Source organism: Plectropomus leopardus, chromosome 2, assembly GCF_008729295.1.
Source record: "Plectropomus leopardus isolate mb chromosome 2, YSFRI_Pleo_2.0, whole genome shotgun sequence".
Taxonomy (NCBI): Eukaryota; Metazoa; Chordata; class Actinopteri; order Perciformes; family Serranidae; genus Plectropomus; species Plectropomus leopardus.
The window spans coordinates 33298150-33308584 of NC_056464.1; the positions used below are offsets into that span (position 1 = coordinate 33298150).

Genomic DNA, 10435 nt, shown 5'->3' on the forward strand with positions numbered 1-10435 from the left:
CCTCCATTGGTATGAAGATTTTTTTGCCAATAGACTGCTTTAACTCAGTGTTAAAGGGGAACAAAAGAGTTTTCAAGAACTGTGGTAGGTTTTTACACTGCCAGATCTAGAGCTAATGAGAAATCAAATCAAATCAGCAACTTAGTAAACAAACAATAATAATAAATACACAACAGTGTGCAATATTTCTGCTGTCTGCTCTATTTGCACTTTCTGCTGAAATTGCATATTGCACTTTACAGCATTGATGTTTTTGTCTCACATCTCATTTTTATTTGTTTTAAGCACTTATGCCTCAGGTAGTGCTACCTGAATTTCATAATATTGTTGTCTGACCCTCAAAATAATGACAATAAAGCTATTTGAACTTGAAATATGAACTTGATAAAAAAAATACAGCATGTGCAAATTTGCAACAAAATTTGTCTTTGTCTTGTTTTTGCTCTGCCCCCTTATGCCTTTTATTGTTTTCTTACTCTGATGTTTTCCATATACACTTAATGTAAAATATATTTTTTTAAAAAAATGTAAAAATAAAAATAAATAAATAAACAAATAATTAAAATTTAAAAAGATGGTCACCCCTTCTGGGTGGCACCCTAAGTGGCTGCCTGTGCCTCTTATAGAAAGCTCCATCTCTGGCCTTTTCTAAACTACCTCCCAGATTGCAAAGCACGTACCCATGGGAAATTGCACTGTAGATTTGCACCATTTCAGGGTCCAATGATGTCTAAAGCTCTCTCCTGGGTATTTCGCTGCTCTGCGTTAGTTATGTCCTCCAGGTCCATGCAATTAATTCACGCTCTGAGATCTCTGTGTAATGTCCTCTCGTGTAAAACTTTTATGTTCAAAAAAGCCTTTTATAAATTGTAGCACAGTGTTTATTGTAAACTTTTGATTTTTGAGTCTCATTATTGTTACTGTTTTTATCTTATTGTCACAGGGTATTGAAGTCTTTTTGTGTTATTCTAATTGTTTGATTCAATTTGCCTCAATTGAATCTTCACAGCAGTTAGTTACCAATTTTGCTTATCTGGTTCATTGATGGTATTTATGTTTATTGTTGGGGCTCCTGTTTCTTTAGATTTCTTAAAATTGCCAGATGTTTAGTTGCCTAAATTCTGCATTGTTTTAAATCCAGGTTCAGCCATGCAAAGCACTTTTTACCTTTTTTTTGAAAGGGCCTTTATAAATAAAGTTGTTTTTATTATTATTATTATTATTATTATTACTATTATTAATATGCTGTAATGTGTATGCCTACATTCAATGCTGCTTTCCTGACCTTTTCCCACCCTCTAGGTTTTGTGAGTTGCTCATGTCTATCTCTGTTGGCATTCTTTTTTTTTTTCTGTGTTACACTCAAAAATTAAATATAATATTCTGATTAAGAAGATCCAGTAATCTACTAAAAAGCTGAGTTAAATAAACATAATATGGTGTGTTTTATCTATGTGACCCCTCAGATTTATTTTGCAACCATGTGGGGGTCCTGACCCCCAGGTTGAGAAACACTGATCTAAGCTGAACTAGGTATAAATACTTGCAACTTGTGTTATTTTAGTTATTCATTTTTCATTAATTTCAATTTTTTTTAAAAAAAACTTTTGATTACATTCAGTATAGTTTCAATTAGTTTTTATTGTTTTAAAACATTTATTTTGTATTATTTTTAGTCCTGGTCTCAATAAACATGTATACAAATTCCTCCTGGTGCTTGTTGTGTAGACAAATTTGACCACACTGATGAAGACAAAAATTAAAGTTATTTCCTTTATATTTTTGTTCATTTTAGTTTGTTTGTACACAATACTGTTTTGATTTTTGGAAAGTCTATTTTTTTTTTATTTTACATTTCTTTTGTAATTTCTTTTTATTTTAGTTTGTGAGTGTATGATACTGCTTGTTCTTTGGAAAGTCAAGTTTCTATTTTTTATTTTAGTTAACTAGAATTTCTTTCCCCACACCTTTTAAGTTTTAGTTTAGTTAACATTTTCTATATAAACTTTGGTACCAACTTCTTTTCAGGAAATTGAGAAGAAAATATCCAGGAATGTAGTTGAAAAATAGGGACTAAACCTGCAAACTGACAGTCGGGCTGAATGGGAGTGGAAGTCTTTTACATGACAGGAAATCACTTAAATCAGAGTTAATATCTCAAACTTTTGTTTAATATCAAAATATTATCCTCCTGGCTTTCACATCAATGCTGTGGGACTCATTGGAGCTTAAAGGTCATTATTGTATATCTTTGTACATCATGCCAATACAAACCCACACTTACGAGATTCTGTCGATTGTCATTTACACAGCTTAATAACTGTGGGAGACCCATTGATCAGCCTCAGCCAACAAGAGGCGAGCAGCGGATGTCTCTCATTACTCTGCACTGCAGAGGAGATGTATTGGGTTCATGTAGTTTGACACAGATTTAGCGAGCAGCGGTGCCTAGAGGGGGCAGGAGCATCGATGCGTCCATGCGTCAGCTAACATCGCTAACATCGAGTTCAGGGGACCAAAACTCTGCGTGACCCCCGAGTGACACTCCTGATCCAGCCAGCCGTGGCTTATGGTGAAGCTCGGAGCTGAGCAGGCACAATCACTCCACCGTCCAGTGTTGGCGGCTGTCAACACATCTCATCACCACACTCACACTCACTCACACACACACACACACACACGAAGCTTGAACTCACTCGTCCTTGTGTATTTGGCCAGTTTGTGTGCTAGATAAGTAAAACGTCACTCTTAAGTCACGCAAACAGCCGTTCAAAACCTTTAAAACTGTCATAAATACTATTATATTTTTTTAAATCTTAATGTTTCTCTTCACTTTTTTCAAAATAATCCACAGAAACTCCCCAAAACAGAGTATATTTACTGTAATACTCTGTCTCAAGCATGTCCCTCCATTATTATAGTTTCTTTCTAAATCTGTGTCTTGTCAAACACTTGGCCCCTCTCTTATGGTGTGTTCACACCAAACGTGATGCGAGCATTTCATACAGTGAGTTTACATACAGAGTCAATGCAAAGATGCAAAGAGATGTGAATTCAAACCAGGCGGCGCAATGGACACATTGGATGCGCAGCGATGCATGCAAAATGAACACATAAATATAATACATTAATTCATGTTTTTGCGTCTAATTTGCTAAATCCGCCGAAAATACTACAACAGCCATAAACTCACTAGTAACGGGATGCGAAAGTTTTTATCACATTCGGTGTAAATACGGCATTATTGGGTCACAAGTCACTACTATTTTGTATATATTACATTCTGTCAATACACTCGTTACATGCGTTGATTCTTTTTAAAAAAGAATAATCTAAAAGCTTTCCTGTCTTATAAACCTAACCATGTACTTTTGTTGCCTAATCTTAAGGAAATAAACCTAAAAATAGACTGAACATGGTTAGGTAAAAAAAAAAAAAAAAGAAATTCATGGCTTGACTCAAAATAAGGGTGATGGTTACTAATGTCACGTAGCTTCTTGTGACATCATGTGACACACATCAATACCATTGAATGCTACACATCCTAACAGACCCCACCGGTATTAAAATCCCTCCAATGACTTTTAGTTTTACCCGAGAAACAGCGAGCTCCTGGGTGAAAGTCCAGAGTCTCTCACCACACTCTAATATGGTTTTTCTTGCTCTTTGCACTAAGATAGTTGTCAGCGGCATTACAAACTGCTGTGTATGATACCGCCATGAAGGGTGCCTCTGGGTGTTGATATCTCACACCAACATCACTGACAAAGCAGTGGCATTTGACAAGTTAGAAATAAGAACGTTCTGGTAACAAATATACAAACCAAAACAAAATTTCACTTTTTCTTTTCTGCAGAAAATTCTTATCAATGGTGTACTAATTAGTAGGGGAAAGAAATGCTACAAGTCTAAATCTTATCCTGATAAACGGCATTTTTCTCTCTCCCTAAGTCACCAGCTGACTTGAATTATAAATATGAGATTGGTCTCTCATGCGGATCTTACACTGTTTAATCAGATTGTAATTGTAAAGCTGTCAAAAACTTCCGTTTCAACCGCAGCTTTAAAAGCTAAAGTTTAGTGCACATGATCCTGCACAAAACTCAACAGCTTTCTTACTTTGAACTATTTATTGTTATAGTATTTTAAGTATCTTTTTCATATCTGTATTGCAATGTTTCTTTTCTATACTTTGCTCTTGACTGTTTTGTGCATATTTTTATTTCCTCTTAATACATATTGTATGTTTAACGTATGCACCAAAGACCAAAGCAAATTATTGGAGTGAATACCTACTTGGTAATAACTCTATATAAAGGAGTATAAAAGTATTTCAGCTACATAGAAATATACTGCACTTGTAATATCTTCTCTCACCAGTCTTGAATATAAACTCATAAACTAACTGTGTCCCTGTAGTCACATCAGGAAGCACCTGCGCCTGAGAAGTGACAGGTAAGTGCATGATGACCCGCAAATTCCTCCCCTCACCTCCTCGTCTCCTGCAGCACAGCAGAGACGCGTGTCCTCGTCTGCAGGTCTTCACACCAGCTCCGGTTATCAGTGTCCCTCGTGGTATCAGGCATGGCAGCGTGTTGACAGAGATCGATTTCAATGTCAGCAGCTTCGCAGCATCCTCCTGTGGAAGAAAAAGACATCATTGGCGGATAGTTGCCGACTGCGGAGCCACTTAGTGAAGAGACAAAGAGCTCTAATCTCAGAAATCCCACTGTGACAAAGAGCTTGTTCAAGAGAGTCTGTGTAGATGTTAACAATTAAAGCCTCTCTTATCAGTGAATGAGCAGATCCATGTTAAAACAGTTTACATTACTTACTTTGTACTGTATTTAAATGACCATTAAAGCACCATTAAAAGGTCCAGTGTGTAGGATTTAGGGCTAAGTATTAGCAGAAATAAAATATGATATAATAAGTTTATTTTCTTTATTTTATAATCACCTGAAAATAAGAACAGTTGTATTTTCGTTACCTTAGACTGAGCTGTTTATATCTACATACGGAGCAGGTCCTCCTCTACGGAAATTTCCATGTTGCCCCATCATGTTTCTACAGTAACCCAGAATGGACAAAACCGAACACTGGCTCTAGATAATGCCATTCACATTTTTAGGTCGACCATCATAGTAAGCAAAGCATTGAAAAAAACTTAAATTTTTACGAAAAAAAACTGTGTTTTTTACTTTCTTACATAAAGAGCAGTAAACACTTTAAAATCTGGGCAAATGTACTTGATTTTTTAAAAAAACATGGAAGAAGGCAATCGACAACTTATGAAAAAATGTCCCAGAAATTGGCAAGAAAATAGTACAAAGTACAACAAAATAAAAAAAAAAATAGGCTAAACAATCATAGTAAATGTATTTTTTTTTCTAAATACATAGTTATGATAATTTGAAATACAGTTATCTAGATTTTTTCCCCTAGCTTCTTATCTAAATGTACTAATAAAGTTGCTCATCACCTTTTTTTTTCCCAGTGTTGTTTAAAGAAATTAATTTGCTCAGGATTCAAAGGTTTAAATATTTGTCAAATGCATCTGAATTCAGCTCAAGAAAAGTGATGTCGATCTGGGTTTCAAAGGGTTAACCTTGTTTTGCCCATTCCTTTTTGTTCTTCTAAATTTTGTCTGGTAAAAGCGCCCCCCCTCCAAATTCTTCAGATACTGTGTGTCGCTCTTATTAGAGTCCTGTTGGACATGTGGAGAAATCCAAAGCTTGACATGTCCGCCGTGCCAAGTTACTGTTGCTATGATTGGACAAATATTGGTCAGAGTTTAGGAAACAGTCAATTATGTTTACATTGCGTGCTAATTCAAGTATATAGACATTGGTGTTGTCTTGGTGAAACGTGACTGAAATACAAAGTTTATAAAGTGGGATAAATTAATTTTACACAACACAGATGTCAAATTAAAAAAGTAAATAATGTATCACAGAACTGTTTCCATCAAATCGACTGCACACATGGCACTGCATTTCATAAATGTCAAAAGTCTTGCTCAAAATGACGTTGGTCTGAAATTCGAATATTATATCTTACATCCCAGCATCATATTGTGTTACACACAGCTGAGTAACCCTCCTGTTTGGTTGCACACATCTCTATTCTCAACAAGGCATCGACATGTTTCCTCGCTGCGATCTGGGAGCTCCCTTGCTCTCAATAATACATGAGTTAGACTGTGTGTGTGAGCCAGCGGTAACAGATGCTGCAGGTTTCTGTCCCACGTGACTGTAATCGCTGCGTGTGAACCTCCCAAAATTTTTGGCTGAAGCCATCAGGAACATCACCGTTGGCTTTAAAATGACTCCAAACATAACTAGATCCAGCCTCGTGTCATGAATATTATTTGTGCTTTATATATTATTTAATGATACTAAACAATTGACTCATTTGAATATATTAATTTACAGTTATGTACAGGCCCCCAGCTGCCATTTATAAACAACTAAAGCTTGCAAGAGGCCTTAATAACCTTGTCTGTAGGTTTAAAAAAAAAAATAAGAAAATGATTTTCAGAAGGTGAAAAAACCTTTGCAAAATTAATGACGTGAAACCTGCATGTTGGCAGCTGGAGGGCTGAAAACTATTTAAACTTTACTACCCAGAAATGATTCACTCTGACCTCCATAAACTGTAAAATATCACCAAGGTATTTTTTGATGTAAATGTGTTGCCTAGAGGAGCTTTAAGTACACTCTGCTAGTAGGACCCAAAATAACTGTTAAAGATAAAAATAAGATATATATTGTATGTGTGTGCCATAAGTGAGGAGAAATAACACACACATGATGATCTTTTTCTTTTGAATAACATTTCTAAAACAGATTACAAATGAGAGAAAAATAAACCTAATTTTTATATTATTTGAAAACAATTTCTATTTGCCTGTAGGAAGGTCGTAGTTTCCAAATTGGGAAGTTGTTCTTCTGTGGGGATTAACATGGAAGCTACAAAGACCACCACCAGTTGCATTTTAATGCTAAGAACATTTAAAAAAGTGGCTAATAACAGTTTTAGTTTATATATATATATGTATGTATGTATGTATGTATGTATGTATGTATGTATGTATATTTATATTATATATATATATATTTATATATTTTATATGTTATACATTATATATTTTTTCACTACATTGGCTGCAGTTAACAACATAATCAGAATCTGGTTTTATTGCCTAAAACATTTACACATACAAGGAATTTAACATGTTGTTTTGGTGCAGTTAAATGAACATAGAGGAAAAAACAACAGTAATTTCAAATAGAATAAGATATGATAAAATAAATGATATGAAAAACAGAATATAAAAGAACACACGATGTATGTACAGATGCATGCACTAATAATATATGTACATTTATACCATATTAACACTTTACATGTGATCAAAAATTGATATTTAATGTGTAAATTAATAAAAAAGTTTCTTACCACTTTGGACCGCCATGTTTAAGTCAGAGCTCCTGTAATAAAACAAGGTCATTATCAGTGTTAGTCGCCTGGCATGCTTCATAGCTAAAGTTTGCTTACTTGCTATAGCTAATAGGTGCATATACTACAATGCGCAACTACTAAAAGTAAATGATAACAAATAGTAACAAAATATATATATTTTTTCTTACCTTCCATTGCTGACACTGTTTCCCGCTTTCCGCCATTTCTGCTGCCCTGACACGTCACGCCTACGTCACAACTCGGCAACTCGGGTATCATGGAAATTTCCCGATTTCACAACCGTAATTACGACTTTTGACTTTTTGTTCGTGTGCTCCTAACTCGTAAATATCATGGGTGTATTGTAGGAAAGTCGGGTAAATACGGTAAATTTGATACTTCCGAGGAGCACCTGAAGGGGGCAATACACCCATGTTACCTGATGCTGGTCGGGCTAGCGAACATGCTAAAGGCTAAAGCGGTAGCTCGTGGAGGCTCCAGCGGCGGATTTTCGCGCTTACGGAGGAACTTTTTGCCTTCTTTGTCCGTCACCTTACACAGCAGAGCCTCGTTAGCGTTTTTAAAAACTCCGGAGAGGCTGGACTAACATTATACTCCGAGAATAAACGAGCAAATTGAACCTGGAGCAGATGTTGGATTAATGTGGACCTCGCGATACACAAGACTCACGCAGCGACGTCAGACAGGTGAGTGGAACAGCAAATGACTTTTGCTTAAAAAAACCGTCCCCCTCTGTCTTTAGCTGTAATATGTGTGTTTGTGGCTGCAGCTGCTGTGGAGTTTGTAGCCTATATGTCTTTGCTGCCTGCTGTCTTTTGGTGTTTTTGTTGCTCTGGTGATTCATTAAGAAGCAACAGGTTGGACTATTTGATTTAAGTGGTTTAATAATCCTTGTAGCACCCTCCTCTATGTCCCCAGAGTTTTATTACCTTAAAGTGAATCTACACTGATGAAGGCGGTTATGGATTTTTAGGTGATCATTTAAGTCATTTTACAGTGATATATATTCCCACCTCCTCTCTTTCCTTAAAAAAATGTAATGTAATAATGTTGATTCTGAGAATTTGTGTTGATCTGCTTTTTAGTTTTGGCATAGAACATTGTTTTTTTCCACACAAGTAAAATTTATTTAATGTTTTAGTTTATTAGGATCCTTATAGTTAATGCCCTGGCATCCACTAGTCCGGGGTCCAACACACTATTATACAACTTAATAAACAATGTACATCATATACAATCAAAAATCACATTTGAAATTAGTGTTTTGGCAAAACCAAAACTACTACTAAACTGAGACCAAGACCTGACCCAGACTGAGACAAGACCAAGACTATATATATATATAAGTATGAGTTAAAATTAAATTATATATGTATACTTTCTATGAAGGGCAGCTGATGTTGCTGCTGAAACTACAAATGACTGGCTGGATTTTAAGAAGAAAGTTTTACAGCCAATCACAGTGATTATGTTAACAAATAAATCCGTTGTGATCTTGAAAATCTGGAGTCCCCTATGTCCAAGAGACAAGACTGAGTTAAAATGTGTTCAAATCTGAGACATGACCCTCTAAAAGTGGTCTTGAGACCAAGACCAATACTACAACACAATATTACATACAAAAAAGACCAAAAAAAGGAAAAAAAAAACAATCACATAAAATGTTAGACACAAACAAAATTAGCACGTAAGATTTTACAAGTTACATCATTTAATTTCATTCAGTGTTTGTGCATACAATCAACTGCATCAAGTACTTTTTAAAAAATGTTTTCTTGACAGCAGTTCTAGTATTTTTTTTAATAACATGATTGCAATGACCCTGTATATTGTACTTTTTCCATCCCTGCTGTGTCTGTGTTCCCTCTGGGGCTGTTCAGGACTGATGGGGTAATGCTAAAGTTACAGCATAAAATTACACGCTTATTTTCAACAAAAAGTTTGAACATAATCTGGTTTACAAAGGGTATAAATGCAGGTTAATTAGAAACATGAGTACTTACATGTCAGACAGAGTGTGTTTGCCCTGTACATGCATCCTCCTTTTTTTCAGTGCTGACCATCAGTTATCTTAGCAGGAAAAGCACAGGTGTAATTAATACCACTGATAACGACTGAACTTCATTTATAGATGGGCAGTTTCCGGGAGTGAAACAGAGCTCTTGTGTCATTTATTTCATTGGCTACACCTGTGTTTCTCCTCTGGCTTTGTCTTTTCAGTTTTGCTCTGAAAAACTTCCTCCAAAGCCTGCTCGGACATGGTTTTCTTTGTTTTGAGTGAAACAGCGTTCAGTTGTGTGTATATAATTCTAATTTTGCTTGTGCTAATCATGTTGAGACCTACTTTTGGACAATAAACTTGCTCCACATTTAAAGGTCCAGTGTATAGGATTTGGGTGCATATGTTGACAGAAATGGAATTAATAAAAAGGTATATTTTCTTTTGTGTATAATCACCTGAAAACAAGACTTGTTGTGTTTTTGTTACTGTAGAATGAGCAGTTTAATAGGGAGCGGGGTCCTCGTCTATGGAGATTACCACGTTGCTTGCCGTGTTTCTATAGTAGCCCAGAATAGAAAAACCAAACACTGTCTCTAGATGGGACCTCTCATCTTTTTGCTCTTTTGGATTTGACACCATACTTAGCAGCCTTTCTGTGATAAGGACATCAGAAAAAGGTCCCTGGTTTGAACCCGGGTTGGAACGGGGTTCGGTCCGTGGGCGAGGGCCCTTCTGTGCAGAGTTTGCATGTTCTCCCCATGTCTGCGTGGGTTCTCTCCGGGGTCTCCGTCTCCGCTCTTAGGTGTGACTGTGAGCTTGAAAGGTTTTTTGTATGTGTCGGCCCTGCGATAGTCTGGCGAACTGTCCAGGGTGTACCCTGCCTTCCGCCCGATGACAGCTGGGATTGGCTCCAGCCTCCCCGCGACCCTTACGAGGACAAGCGGTTAC

The 10435-nt window shown here is 36.3% G+C and overlaps 1 long non-coding RNA gene across 1 annotated transcript; it reads right to left on the reverse strand.

The window, feature by feature from the left end:
* Window positions 1–4533: 4533 nt before the first annotated feature.
* On the reverse strand, window positions 4534–7694 carry LOC121949311. Its single transcript, XR_006106231.1, has 3 exons — window positions 7653–7694; window positions 7462–7493; window positions 4534–4639 (listed from the first exon to the last, which is right to left on the reverse strand). It is a non-coding gene; the product is annotated as an uncharacterized LOC121949311 (long non-coding RNA).
* Window positions 7695–10435: the final 2741 nt, after the last annotated feature.